At 41.4% G+C, this 13,736-nt stretch overlaps 1 pseudogene; it reads right to left on the reverse strand.

The window, feature by feature from the left end:
* Positions 1-1,833: 1,833 nt before the first annotated feature.
* On the reverse strand, positions 1,834-10,899 carry LOC126498160 (ubiquitin-conjugating enzyme E2 L3-like; annotated as a pseudogene).
* Positions 10,900-13,736: the final 2,837 nt, after the last annotated feature.

Here is a 13,736-nt window from a genome sequence, read left to right on the forward strand (position 1 = left end):
AGAGCACTCCTCTTGCTGAGTGAGCCAGGCACAGGCCAGACCTCAGGCAGAGCCCCATCTCTAGGGAGCCAGCTAGCCTCAGATGCAAAGCTGCTGGTGCTGTTTTGTCTCATGGAGAGAACATCTTCATAGACCCTTCTGGTCACTATTCAACCCACTCTGAGTAGGGAGTGTCCCACCAAGACTGGAGGGCATTTCTAGCCACTTTCCTGGTTGTGTGCTTAAATGTCATTCCCCATATTCTTGAACTTGATGCCCTGATAGCTTGAACTAGCCCAGACTGATAGCTTCACTTCCTGTTGCTGACCACACCTCTTTGATGAGCACCACTGTGTGCTATGGGGAGGACCTAAGATCATCACACTAGGGGCCTGAGACATCCTGGGTGCTTGAACTGCCATACGGCATGAATGGAAGCTGCAGCAGGGGTGCACAATTGCTTTGTTTCTGTCATGGTAGCCTGCAGCTTTTTGCATAGCCCCTGCACGGGGCAAGAAGTATCCTGAGAGGAGTGAAAAAGGCTTCATGAAGAAATGAACAAACACAACAACAAAGACAAGTCCCAAAGGGTATCATTGCCTGGTACAAGATCATTCAGCCTGCAAGTACTGAAATGCAGAGTGAGCAGAAATATGTGAGGAGCTTGGTGAGGACACAGCCAGGGAGACCTGGGGCTCTGCTGTTTCTATGTGTCAGCCAGAATCCATTCTTGGCCCTGATAGTTCAGTATGTGGCTTCTGGTTCTTTGTCTGTAAGTTTCTTATTGCTATGAATGAAAACCCATCATAAGGGAGGATAAATGGTTTCAGAGAACACAATGCATCATGTTAGGGATCAGATTTACAACGACAAGCAGTTCTCACATGGCCCTGACCAAGAAGCAGAGAGCTTGGGCCAGAGATGATTCAGACCATAACCCCAAAGGCCATGCTTCTAGTAACCCATCTCTGCCAGCTATGCCTCCTGCCTAAAAGGATCCACAGCTCCTCAAACAAGCCAACACCTAGGGACTAAGTGTTCAAACCCAAGAGTTTTTTAGAACTGCTCATACCCCTCAGGGCAGCCCTGGAAGCCCTGGAGGCGTGTTGTGATGATGCACATTGCTACTTAAACCACAGGGCTATGATAAGATGGGGTTTGGAGCCAGAGAAATGCAGTCTGTGGGAATAGACACTCTGCCATGCCAACACGCCATCTCCCATCGCCCTGCCTTTGTTGATGGATTCTGTCAGTTCACACAAAGCAGCTCAACTCTCTTATACCTGGCACGCTTCTCTGCCTAGATGCTTTTCCTGTATGCTCTGTCTGCCGGAGGACACTGGAGTAAGTCCAAGTCAGCTCTTGATGGCCTTGGCGTGTGAGTCTGACCTGTCCTGTCAGGTGGTGCCTGGTACACAGGGCTTCCATCTTCCTTCATTGCTCTTATACTCCTGTGACAGGGATGCCTTGGGCCATTGTCTTTGACCATCAGACTGGGACTGTAAGTTCCTTCAGGACAGAGACTGTTCTTATTCATTGTTGACTTTCAATACAGTCAACACACGTTTAAAATTTTAAAGGATAGGCTGTCCTTTCCAGACAGAAAGGGGGAAATTCCTCCCATTATTAGCTGTGTTATAATGAACAAATTTCCTAGTTTAATAGGATATCATGTGTTGGTTTATTTATTGATTAATTTATTTGGAACATCTGATTAAAAAAATCCTTCTTTATAGGATACCTAAACTACTTTTGATTAAGAAAACTGTAGAAAGTTAGCAACTGCCACAAGCAGATGCCAGAGAGTGGCATGTGGTCTCTGCTCAAGCTTGCTGGAATCACTCATGGCAGATTTTAGTCCAGAGGTCTCATTCCCTGATATTCCTTTGTAAATTCTTCAGCATTCTTACAATTTTTTTAATGGTTCTTAGAGTATTCTTCAACTAGGTCAGCTCAGTGGATGCTCTGTCTGGGGTGATTCCCTAGTACTATGAGGAACTGGACAGCTTGGCCTGTCTTGGCAGCTGGCTTCCAGGTTTAGCAGTAATTACTGGCAAGCAGATCTTCCCCTTTGCATCAACATTAGGGTAGCAGATCTTTGTTTTAAATGTGATGTTGGGTGATTTGAGTGGACACTCAGCTGGAAGGTTGATTTCAATTCTGAAGGCCTCCTTATCATGTATAGCATTGTCAGAAACAGTAAGCCTTTGCCAAGTCAATAAATTAGCTTCATCACCCTGGAAGTTTTACATTCCACATTTGTGGATCTCTTCAAGCTCCACCCGCCATCTTGAATCTGAAGCTCAAAGAATCCTTTCTTTTTTTCTTTTCTTTTTAAGACCGAGTCTCTCCATGTTGCTCAAGCTGTCCTGGAACTCACTCTGTAGACCTGGCTAACCTTGAACTCAGATGTGTGACTTCCTCTGCCCTCTAAGTGCTGGGACTAAAGGTGTGTGGCACCACACTGGGCTTCATTTATTTTTTTAAAAAATTTCATATATTGTATCTTGCTCATTCTTAGCCACTAGATGTTCATGTATTTTTTTTGCTGTCCCCTTTCTTCTCTTCTTTACTGAACACCCCTAAGTACCTTTAAAGCTATTAAAATTATTGTACACCTCACCAATGCTTTGCTCCTTTTACTCTCTTTTCTTGTTTATTGTCTGTTACTATGTTTAAAAGTTTATTAATAGTTTATCTTATAATCTGAGATATAATTAATTTGACTTACTGTATATTTCATTTCAAACTTTTTATTTTCATTTAAACCATCTCTTCTTTGCCTCTACATAGTCCATTTGGTCATCCCACAGTTCCTAGAACACATGGGGTACAACAGCAATACCTTTGCAATGTGTCACTTCTTCATCACATCTAATATATTTATTTTTCTTCTCGTTCCCCTGTCATGATTTCTCATGCATACTCTCATGTTCATCTTTTTCTTGTGTGCCATTGTGTCTTTCTTTTGTACTCTACTGGCTCACGATGCCTGAGAAGTGCTTTCTCTATGATGAGTGACGTGCCCACCACCCCTTCATCCTTGGATGCTGGGAAGGTTTCTCTTTTCATGATTAGAGTTAACCAGTGCCATTGTGGCTGCTGCAGAAGGCTTTTGTGTTTATTCTGTTTGGGATGTGGTGAGCTTTCTCTTGTTGTTACTGAGAGTGCCATGCATCCCAGGCTGGCCTCAAACTCAGTAGGAGATCAAGGATGACCTTGAATGTCTGAACCTACTGTTTCCACCTGCCTAGTGCTAGGAATCCAGGTGTGCACTATTACACTCAAATTTATCTATTTCTGGGGAATGAACCCAGACCTTTGAGCTTTCTAGGTCAGTACTCTATCAGCTGAGCTACCTCCCTAGCCTCATGGAATTTAAAAAAAATTTCTCCAATCTTGGAAATATTTTGGCTTTGTTTGTGGAATTTATATTTCTTAGTCCTTTGTCTATACATTAGATGGTGTACTGTGAATACTTATTTGTTACCTTTATCTTTGTATATCTCTGTGCTTTATTTTGAAATCAACTTGGGAGCCATGTCTTCCAGTTCGCTGGCCTTTGCTTGCAGCCTTGTTTTCTTTTCCTGACAGCCAGCATGCTTTTCTTCTGATGCTCTACTTATCCACAGGTTCCGTTCTGTTTTAAAACTTGTCTTCGCAGGATATTCATATTCATTTCAACGTTCTTGAGCATATGGGGCTTGTGTAATTAGTGTTTTGTGTGTTCTTTGGGCTCTCTCCTCCCTGTCATTTATAGGTCTCTTTCTATACATTGACTTACAACTGCCAGTGAGTTATATTGGCCCACATCTTTGCATGCCTCATAAATTTTGATTGGATGGCAGAAAGAGAATTTTATGCTGTTTGTTCATTGGCTGTGTTTCATTAATATGCTGTCAGAGTTGACTCTGACCTGGGCATAATTGACTTAGCATCCTCTCAAGATGTGCCTGTCAGCTTGCCGGTCCAGAGAAGCCTCAGTCTAGGGGGGAATTTTCCTGTCCAACGAGGCTGAAGAACTTTAGTCAGGGTGTTCTCATGGATCCACTGAGTGTGACAAAGCTCTTCCCTAGTAGCTGAAGTCACATGTGAGTCCTAGGAATTGTTCAGCTTCATCCTTCTTACTATTCTTGCTCACTGTTGGGTATTTTTCTTTCATCTTTATGTGAGGGATAAGACCCAAGAGGCTTATCTATACAAATCCAAAGTTGTCTCCGTCAACTTCCCACTCGTTTTCAACTAGAAATGTTAGCCATATTTCCATCCCAAATGTTATGTAACTCTGTTACCCTCTGCCTTGAAACCTGAAAATGCCTCCCAAATGTACAATGGTGTGCATGAAGGCCAATCCTGGTTTGTTTTCCTTCATTGTAGGCCCCTATCATTTTCAAACTCTGTTTTTGTTTTTTGTATACTTTCTCAGTGAGCTATGGAAGACAAATACCTATAGTAACACCCTGTCAATTTGGTTTGGCTCAGTCTTTAAGTCACAAACTGATCTTTTACAGTAAGAATTATAATCTATTCGTATGAGTGCTTTGCTTGTAGGTTTGTAGGTGCACAAGTATGTGCTTGGTGCCAACAAAAGTGAGAAGAGGATGTCAGCTTCCCTGGAGTTATAGGTGTTAGAAAGCCTCCATGTTGGTTTGTATATTGAACCCATGTTCTCTACAAGAGCATCCAACAAGAGAGCTCCCAACAACTGAGCTATCTCCTGGCCTATATGCATGATTGGTCTTTTTTTGGGGGGGGGGTTATTTATTAATTTTGCATGCCAACCATAGTTTCCCCTCCCTCCTCTCCTCCCATTTCCCCCTCCACCTCCTTTTTACCCCATTCGCATCCATTCTTCCTCCATCTCCATTCAGAAGGAATAAGACCTCCCATGGGAGTCAACAAAGCAAGTCCTATCAAGTTAAGGCAGGACCAGTTCCACCCCCTTGCATCTAGGCTGGGCAAGGCATCTCATTTTAGGGAATAAGTTCCAAAGAGCCAGCTCATGCATTATGGACAGGTCCTGGTCCCACTGCTAGGGACCCCACAAAAGACCAAGCTGCATAACTGTCACCCAGATGCAGAGGGCATAGGTTGGTCCCATGCCAGCTCCCTAGCTGTAGGTCCAGAGTCTGTGAGCTCCCATAGGCTTGGGTTATCTGTCTTTGTGGATACCCCCATCATGATCTTGAAACCCTCTTCCTCATATAATCTCCCGGAGATTGGGCCAGTCCTTAGCTGTGGATTCCTGCATCTGCTTCCATCAGTTACTGGATGAAAACTCTATGATGACAATTAAGGTAGTCACGAATCTGATTACAGGGGAAGGCCAGTTCAAGCATCCTTTCCCCTATTGCTACCAATCCCAAAGAATGGGAGATCTTTTAGTTTTCTGATATCTTCTTCAATTTCTTTCTTCAAAGACTTAAAGTTCTTGTCATACAGGTCTTTCATTTATTTGGCTAGAGGTACCCCCAAGATATTTCTTTATTTTTGGCTATTGTAAAAGTTTAGATTTCTCTGATTTCTTTCTTAGCTCCCTTATTATTTGTATATAGGAGGGCTGCTGATTTTTTTCTTTAGTTAATCTTGTATCCTTCCATGTTAGGTGTTCATCAGCTGTAGGAGTTCCCTAGTAGAACTTTTGGGGTTTCTTATTTATAATATAATATCATCTGCAAATAGTGGAAGTTTGACTTCTCTTCCAATTTGTATTCCCTTGATCTCCTTTTGTTGTCTTATTGGTCCAACTAGAACTTTGAATTCTATGTTGAATAGATATGGAGAGAGTAGACAGCCTTGTCTTGTTCCTGATTTTAGAGGGATCACATTGAGTTTCTCTCTAGTTAGTTTGATGTTGACTATTCACTCGCTGTATATTGCCTTTATTATGTTTAGGTATGTTCCTTGTACTCCTGATCTCTCTAAGACCTTTATGATGAAGGGGTTTTGAATTTTGCCAAAGGCTTTCTCAGCATCCAATGAGATAGATGATCATGGGCTTTTGCCCCACTTTATTTATATGGTGGATTGTATTGACTGATTTTCATATGTTGAACCATCCCTGGGATGAAGCCTATTTGATCATAGTGGATATTTTTTTGATGTGTTTTTGGATTCAGTTTGCCAGTATTTTATTATTTTTTTCATTAATGTTCATGAGGGAGATTGGTCTGTAATTCTCTTTTTTTAGTTGCATCTTTGAGTGGTTTGCATATCACGGCAACCATAACCTTGTAAAAAGAGTTTGGCAATGTTCCTTCTACTATTTCTATTGTGTTAAACAATTTGAGGAGTATTGGTGTTAGCTCTTTTTTGAAATTCTGGTAGAATTCTATGCTGAAACTATCTGTCCCTGGGATATTTTTGGTTGGGAGACTTTTGATGACTGCTTATATTTTCTTGAGGGGTTATAGGTCTTTTTAATTGTTTATCTCATTTTGGTTTAATTTTGGTATACGGTACCTATCCAGAAAATTGTCTATTTCTTTTACATTTTCCAAAAGTATGGCCTAATGATTCTCTGGGTTTCTTCAGTGTCTACTCTCTGTCTCCCTTTCCATATCTCATTTGCTAATTTACATATTCTCTATGCCTTTTGGTTAATTTGGATAATTTGGTTAATTTGATTTTCGAGAAGAACCAACTCTTCATTTCATTAATTCTTTTTATTTTTCTCTTTGTTTCTATTTTATTGATTTCAGTCTTCAATTTGATTATTTCCTGGAATCTCCTCCTGGGTGAGTCTGGTTCTTTTTGTTCTAGAGCTTTCAGGTGTGCTGTTAAATCACCAGTGTCAGATTTCTCCATGTTCTTTCTGTAGGCGTTTAGTGCTATGAACTTTCCTCTTAGTACTGCTTTCATAGAGCTTGGGTACTTTCATTTTTGTAGAAATTTTGGAAGTTTTTAATTTCTTTCTTTATTTCTTCCTTGACCCAGTGAGGATTCAGTTGATTATTTCCTGGGTTTGTAGGCTTTCTGCAGTTTGTGGTGTTGAATTCTAACTTTAACCCACAGTGATCCAGTAAGATACCGAGGGTTATTCCAACTTTTTTGTTTGTATTGAGGTTTTTTTGTTACTAAGTTTGTGGTTAATTTTAGAGAAGGTTGTATGAGGTACTGAGAAGAAGGTGTATTCTTTTGTATTTGGGTAGAATGTTCAATGCCAAGTCCATTCGAGTTACAACATCTGTTATTTCTATTATTTTTCTGTTAAATTTCTGTTTGGCAAATCTGTCCAATGGGGTGTTAAACTCTCCCACTATTAGTATTTGGGGCTTGACATGTGTTTTAAGCTTTAGTAATATTTCTTTTACAAATGTGGGTACCCTTGTATTTGGTGCATAGATGTTCAGAATTGAGGCTTCATTTTGATGGATTTTCCCTATGATGAATATGAAATTTTCCTCTCCATCTCTTTTGATTAATTTCAGTCTGAAATTTATTTTGTTAGATATTAGCTTAGCTATACCTGCCTGTTTCTTAAGTCCATTTGAGTGGAATATCTTTTTCCATCCCTTTACTCTGAGGTAATGTCTGTCTTTGAGGTTGAGTTGTATATCTTATGTGTAGCAAATTCTTTTTTGAATCCATTCTGTTAGGCTATATCTTTTTATAGCTGAATTGAGTCCATTGATATTAAAAGATATTACTGATCAGTGATTGTTAATTCAGGTTATATTTGGTTTTGTTGCTGTTGGTGGAAGTGTTTGTGTTTCCATTCCATTTGGATTTGCTGGTGTGAGGTTAGCTGTTTCCTGGGTTTTCATGGGTGTTGCTATCTTTCTAGGGTTAGAGATTTCCCTCTAGCACTTTCTGTAGGGTTTGGATTTGTGGACAGATATTGTTTAAAGCTGGTTTTGTCATGGAATATCTTGTTTTCTTCCTCTATGGTAATTGAGAGCTTTGCTCTGCATAGTAATCTGAGTTCTTATCCTTAATTTCCTAGTGTGTGTAGAATGTCTGTCCAGGACTCTCTGGCTTTCATGGTTTCTATTGAGAAGTTAGGTGTAATTCTGATAGGTCTGCCTTTTCTATCCATATTATTTTTTGGTTTGGTCTTTTCATGGCATCACAGATTTCCTTGATTTTTTGTTAACAATTTGTTGAATTTAACATGTTTTTTGACTGATGAATCTATTTCCTCTGTTATATCTTCAATGCTTGTGATTCTGTCTTCCATCTCTTGCATTCTGTTGGTCAGGCTTACATATGTAGTTCCTGTTTGTTTACCTAGATTTTCTATTTCCAGAATTCTCTCAGATTGTGTTTTTTTTCTTGATTGCCTCTATTTCAATTTTTAAATATTGAGCTCTTCCCTTCACTTGTTTGATTTTTTTCTTGGTTTTCTTTAAGGAATTTATTGATTTCTTCCATTTTTTTTTGTCTTTTCCTCCATATCTTTAAGGAAAAGTTTTTATTTTCTCTTTAATAGCCTCTATCATCTTCATAGTTATTTTAAACATCATTTTCTTCTGCTTCACCTGTGTTGGGATGCTCAGGTCTTGCTGTTGTGGAACGACTAGTTTCTGATGTTGTCATACTGCTCTTTATGTATTTGAAAATATTCTTACACTGCCATCTACCCATTTATTCCTCCAACCATTTAGGTGGAACCTCGGCGTTCTGGGTTCTCTCTTCATCCACTCGGTACAGGTGGGCTCTATGGGGCCTGTAGTCCCAAGGCTTGCTCTTCCTCCAATCAGTGCAGGTGGGCTCTCTGACTCTGGTGGTCACTCTTCCTCCAGGTGCAGGTGGAATGTGTGCTCTGGTTGTCGCTGATGTGGTAGAGGATGCTTGGGGGTAGCAAGGAGGATTTTGCTCTCTGGTCACTGGGGCTGAGGTAGATGGGGGTGGGGCATGATATGTGCCCCTGGGGATTAGGGGCTTGAGAGCAGAGCTTTCCAGTCAGGAACCTCAAAGACTCACCCCGAAGGTCTCTTAAGGGCATACACATTTGTGGTAACAAGGTGATCAGTGCTCAGTTTATTATTATAAGATGCCCCATTTATATGTCACAGCTCCTTTTGTTATTGTTACTTTATAAAAAATAAAACTTCTCCAGCATTCTTAAGCTTACTGCTGACATCATCTTAAAATTATTTTCCTTTTAAATAATGTCTTTTCACAAAGAGAACACTTTGGGGATCATCGAACTGGGTTACTTTTCTCATGTAGTGTGATTCTCAGTTGTTTTTTTTTTTTTTAACGTCACTAGTGTGTATGCAGGTACACACGTACAGAAGAGTATTTAATGAAGGTGTTCGTGTCCAACAATTTAGGTGTGACTTTGTATTCTTCACACTCTGTTTTTTAATACTGTGTCTTTTGATATGCTTTTTTATCGCTCATCATATACTATTGTGTCTGACACTAGAGGCAAATCTTCAGGACAGCAGGAATCCTGACACCTGAATATAGAGGGGAGAGGACACTGCCAGTGTCACCCCTGTCTCTCTACTTAAACCTTTCTTCTTCCTGATGAGTCCCTTTCCTACTTCCATGCATATTTTCTGCAGTCCACTGAGTTTTGCTAGCATCACTTTCATGAGCAATTGTGGGTGTTATTATTTACTAAAGAGTGGGCAACGTATCAGTGGCTACACCACTGGAGAAAATTGATAGCTCCTCTCCCAGCCATTGGTGCCTCAGAGAGATGTGGGGCCTCATGAACCCCCTCCTCCATTCACAGTGAACTCATCTTGGATGAATTCATCACCCCGATATTTCTGTCTAAAACCTAAAAGAGGAAGTTATCCATACTGGTCCTCACATAGGAAAATACACCCAAAGTCATCTCCATCCATCCATGAAAAATATATATTAAATGTAAGATTATGAAGGATAACTAAAAATTTGAACCTTTCCCCCCAAATTTAGAAAAAGATCACTACAAGTCTGACAGCAATTAACAAGAGCCACCAAGGGTAAAGCCTTATAAGCAGGGTAGTTAAACTTTGGCCACCCAATTCAGCCTGTTTAAAAGTGGGCCATACAATGAGGAAAAGTAATTAAAGAATGGGGGACGCACTTAAACCTTTCAGGCATTTCAATATTTGGGCCAAGGAAAGTGCCTTCACATCCTTTAGAAGGTAGTGTCTGGGGCTAAAGTAAATGAGAGCCATCCATGTCTAGCTAGTGAGCTTGAACAAGGATGAACTTCCCATCTCAAAGCACACGGACCTATATAGCAACTCTCACAGCCTTTTGTACGGACTTCTTTCAGAAATGAAGTCAGCATATTCATGAAGTTCATTAAAGACATCAGTTCTCTTAGCCACTGCCATGGAGGAAGGAGTGATGAGTATACTATATTTTCCTTGCATTAGCATTGGCTTTGATCAAATTTGTTCTCATAATACCTGCTGCAGCTTCCAGAGTATAAATTACGACATTATGTAATTTATACTAATGAAACTGATAATGTAACGATCCATTCTTTGAACAAGACCAGTTAATTCAAATCCAGCAGTGCAGCGGGCAGTGGGAAGAGTTCCATCACTAGCCAGCATGATAAGGAGCTTAATGAGATCTGAGAGGTATGATGGGGCCCAGAGAGATAATTGGCTCAAATTATTTTTCATTTTTCTTTAATCTTTACTTAAATGTGATTGCCAACATTCTCAGAGGATCAGAACTAGAGCCTCAGACAGAAATGGAAGGTTTGAATATCACAGAAATCATTTCTCTCAAGACATCCTTATGATAATTGGGCTCAGGTGAGAGCAGATTCTTAGGTCGCCACTGGGCCATGGAACCTCCGTTCTATGACACAAGTAAATGGATGTTGTGGCACCTCCTGGGATGTGTGTTTAGGTGATGTCATGTACCTTTTAAGGTTGGGCCATTGCGGATCACATCTTCTTCCAGTATCTCTCGACTCTGCAGAGTCCTGCAGCAGTGCAGAGAGTTAAACACTACCATGTGTTTTCAGTCTTTGCATTCTGGTCTCTGGAGTACCAGCCTCTGGTGTCAGGAAGGTTCTCATTGTGAGTATCTTTTCGTTGCTCTAGTGTGAAAATAGCCTCCTTCTGCAGTGTAGTGGTTTCTTGGTAACCCTTCCTGAGGATCCTCAGAGAGAAGCGTGATCACACCATATGGCAACAGGCAAGGGAGCCAGGTACTAATAGCTTTTTCCTTAAAACCCTCTCCCGTTCTACGATTGGGGAAGGACAATGAACATCAGCTCAGACTGTGATTGCCCCTTGCCTCCTATGGTCCATTAGTCACCTGCTTCACCCTGCATCCACTGGCCAGACTGAATGCACTGGGCTCTTGTGGCCACAACTACAAGCTGGAGGGTCATTTCTCTGTCTTATCCCACTTCATGTAGGTGGCAGAGGACGCGATACAGCAAGAGCTCTGGTTTGTGCCATGCTAAGTGGCTTAGGAGACACAGGGAACGTGGGAAGGACAGACTTCCTTTGGGAAAGTTTGATCAGTCACAAGAACAGGGGAGGAAACTAGTAACTATGCTCCCCTTATTCTTGTGGGCCCGCCTAAGCAAGGGCTGTCTACGGAATTTATCTGAAAATATTTCATATGGCCTCAGGACTAGCAGTGCTTTGTGGAACATTCTGGGTAGTTCGTCATGGATCATAGTGTTTCCTTCGCCCCCACACTTTTCACTTTTGATCTTTTGAGAGTATGCCTCCGTCCTAACACGTGCTGGCTTTTAAGCTTTGTCTCCCGTTTTTCTTACAAGGAACGGGAATTGCTCTAGAAAGGAGGCTGCTGAAGGGAGGGCTGGGGGTTGTATTGTTCATTGTCTAAAAGCAATACTTACAGTCAGGGGCTGTGCAGTGAAGAACCATTTCCTAGATTTCTCTTTTGTATACTTTTCAGGTCCAAAGGGAACTCCAAACCCCCAAAACTCCAAAGGGCAGTTCATATATCCAGAAATGTATTCAACCTGGACTCTAGGGGGCGTTCTGGAGGTTAGATAATAGTCAGCATTCTTCAGGAACTTGTGAAACTTGTCCACATATACCAAAAAGAGTCATTTCTCTAACCTCTGGCAGAAGGGGCAAATGGCTACCTACAGCATCTATCAGTGTATCAAAACTCATGCTGGCTGCCAGGCTTCCTCAGTATCACAAGGACCTGTCACACATTTCAAAGCCATGCTAGTATCCTGGCCCTTCTCACCTCCTCTGCTACCCTAATCTTTCTCAAGTTCATGGGCTGCCCTCACCATTATTCTTATAACCCTGATGCTCTGTGCTCGCTCTACACTCTGCTCCTGCTCCTCTTATTATATTAATGTAATTATATTATATTATTCTTTATCCCCTGCTATTCCCCCCTCTCTGACAGATAGTCTTGGCCACATCCAGTCTGCTGGGTCATGTTCAGTCTACTTTTTCTCTCTGTTTTGGATTCTTCAAGATTGGTGTAGTCTCTAGCCAGTCCCTCTCTCATATTTACAATAAAAACCTTCTCCTTCACCACACCACGCACGGGTATGTCATCAGTTTATATAAGTCCGAGGTGAGCAGTGTTGGAAAGAGTGAGTCCCTGTACTGCATTGTGAATTCATCAAGCAGCAATGATCACACGATGTGGAGAGTGGGTTTTTTATCTGATGGATTTAAAGAATTTTGGACAGAAAATAGTAAAAAAGCTCAGAGAGCCGTAACATTGCCTTTGAAGAAGATTGTATCCTTAAGCCCCAGGATGCACTGTACCGAACATCAGACTCAGTGTCTGACGGAAAGCATAAGATACCTGGGGAAGGCCCCGGCACGCAGAATTCAGAGGTCCATATATCAAAGTCATGTCCTGCAGCCAGCTCCTGAAACTGATCTCATGCCACAGGAAGGGTGAGCCTGGGAACTGGGCACATCTAATTCCCCTGAACCCTTCCTGTTGAGGGAAGCAGACCCTTGAATTTACCAGAAGGAAAAAATCTTGCCCTTCCTGGAAACACTCCATGATGTCACTTAACAAGAACATTACATTGTGGTGTCTGCCTACCTCAACTTCTAGTCTCCCCATCAGAGAGAGGGAAACAGGCCAAGTGACTCAGATGCTGGGGATATGACACCATTGGGATTGAATCTTAACGGTGTTAGTCACAGGGGACAGAATATGGAGGTAACACTGGGATAATTCAGAAGTATGTGTACGTGGTGGGGGTATTTCGGTAGGTCTTCATTGAGCCGTTATCCTCCCTTCTAGCACCTTTAAAGTCCTTGTAGTCAAGTCTGAATAAATTTTAGCCCAATTGTCACTTATTAGCACCCTGGGTCCAGTCAGCTGAAACTGTGTAGACTTGCTCCCTCTTCTTATATGCTAGATATCTTAAAAGTCTTTGGTTTAGAATGGCTACTACCGCTTTTCAGCTTGGGGCACAACAATTTTAAACAAATATTTACGATGAAACATGGGTCACTCTAGACTCTTGGAACTCTGCAGTAATGACACCGCCACAGTTCATGCCCTTGAAAAACTAGTCGACATTGGAGGCTAATGAAGTCTTATAAGAAGCACTTAAAGGATTGCCCCTGCCCAAGCTTTTTCTGTGAAGCAGACTTCGTGCAGTGATATGGAACTGTCCTCTGGGCAAATACACTACACAGCATGTGAAGAAACTGAGGCCTGTTGAGGAATAGAGTATTTTCTATTTGTGTTTGTTCAGACTGGTGATGCAGGAGAGCAGGGTAGTGTGTCTTCAAGCAGGATCATATTTCTGCCTTAATGTATCAGGATTCTTTATAAATAATGGGACAAGATAGCATAATCTTCATATGTGTGTAAAA

This window comes from Alexandromys fortis, unplaced genomic scaffold (assembly GCF_014885135.2).
Source record: "Alexandromys fortis isolate MF-2015 unplaced genomic scaffold, M_Fortis_MF-2015_v1.1 scaffold_3, whole genome shotgun sequence".
NCBI classification, from domain to species: domain Eukaryota; kingdom Metazoa; phylum Chordata; class Mammalia; order Rodentia; family Cricetidae; genus Alexandromys; species Alexandromys fortis.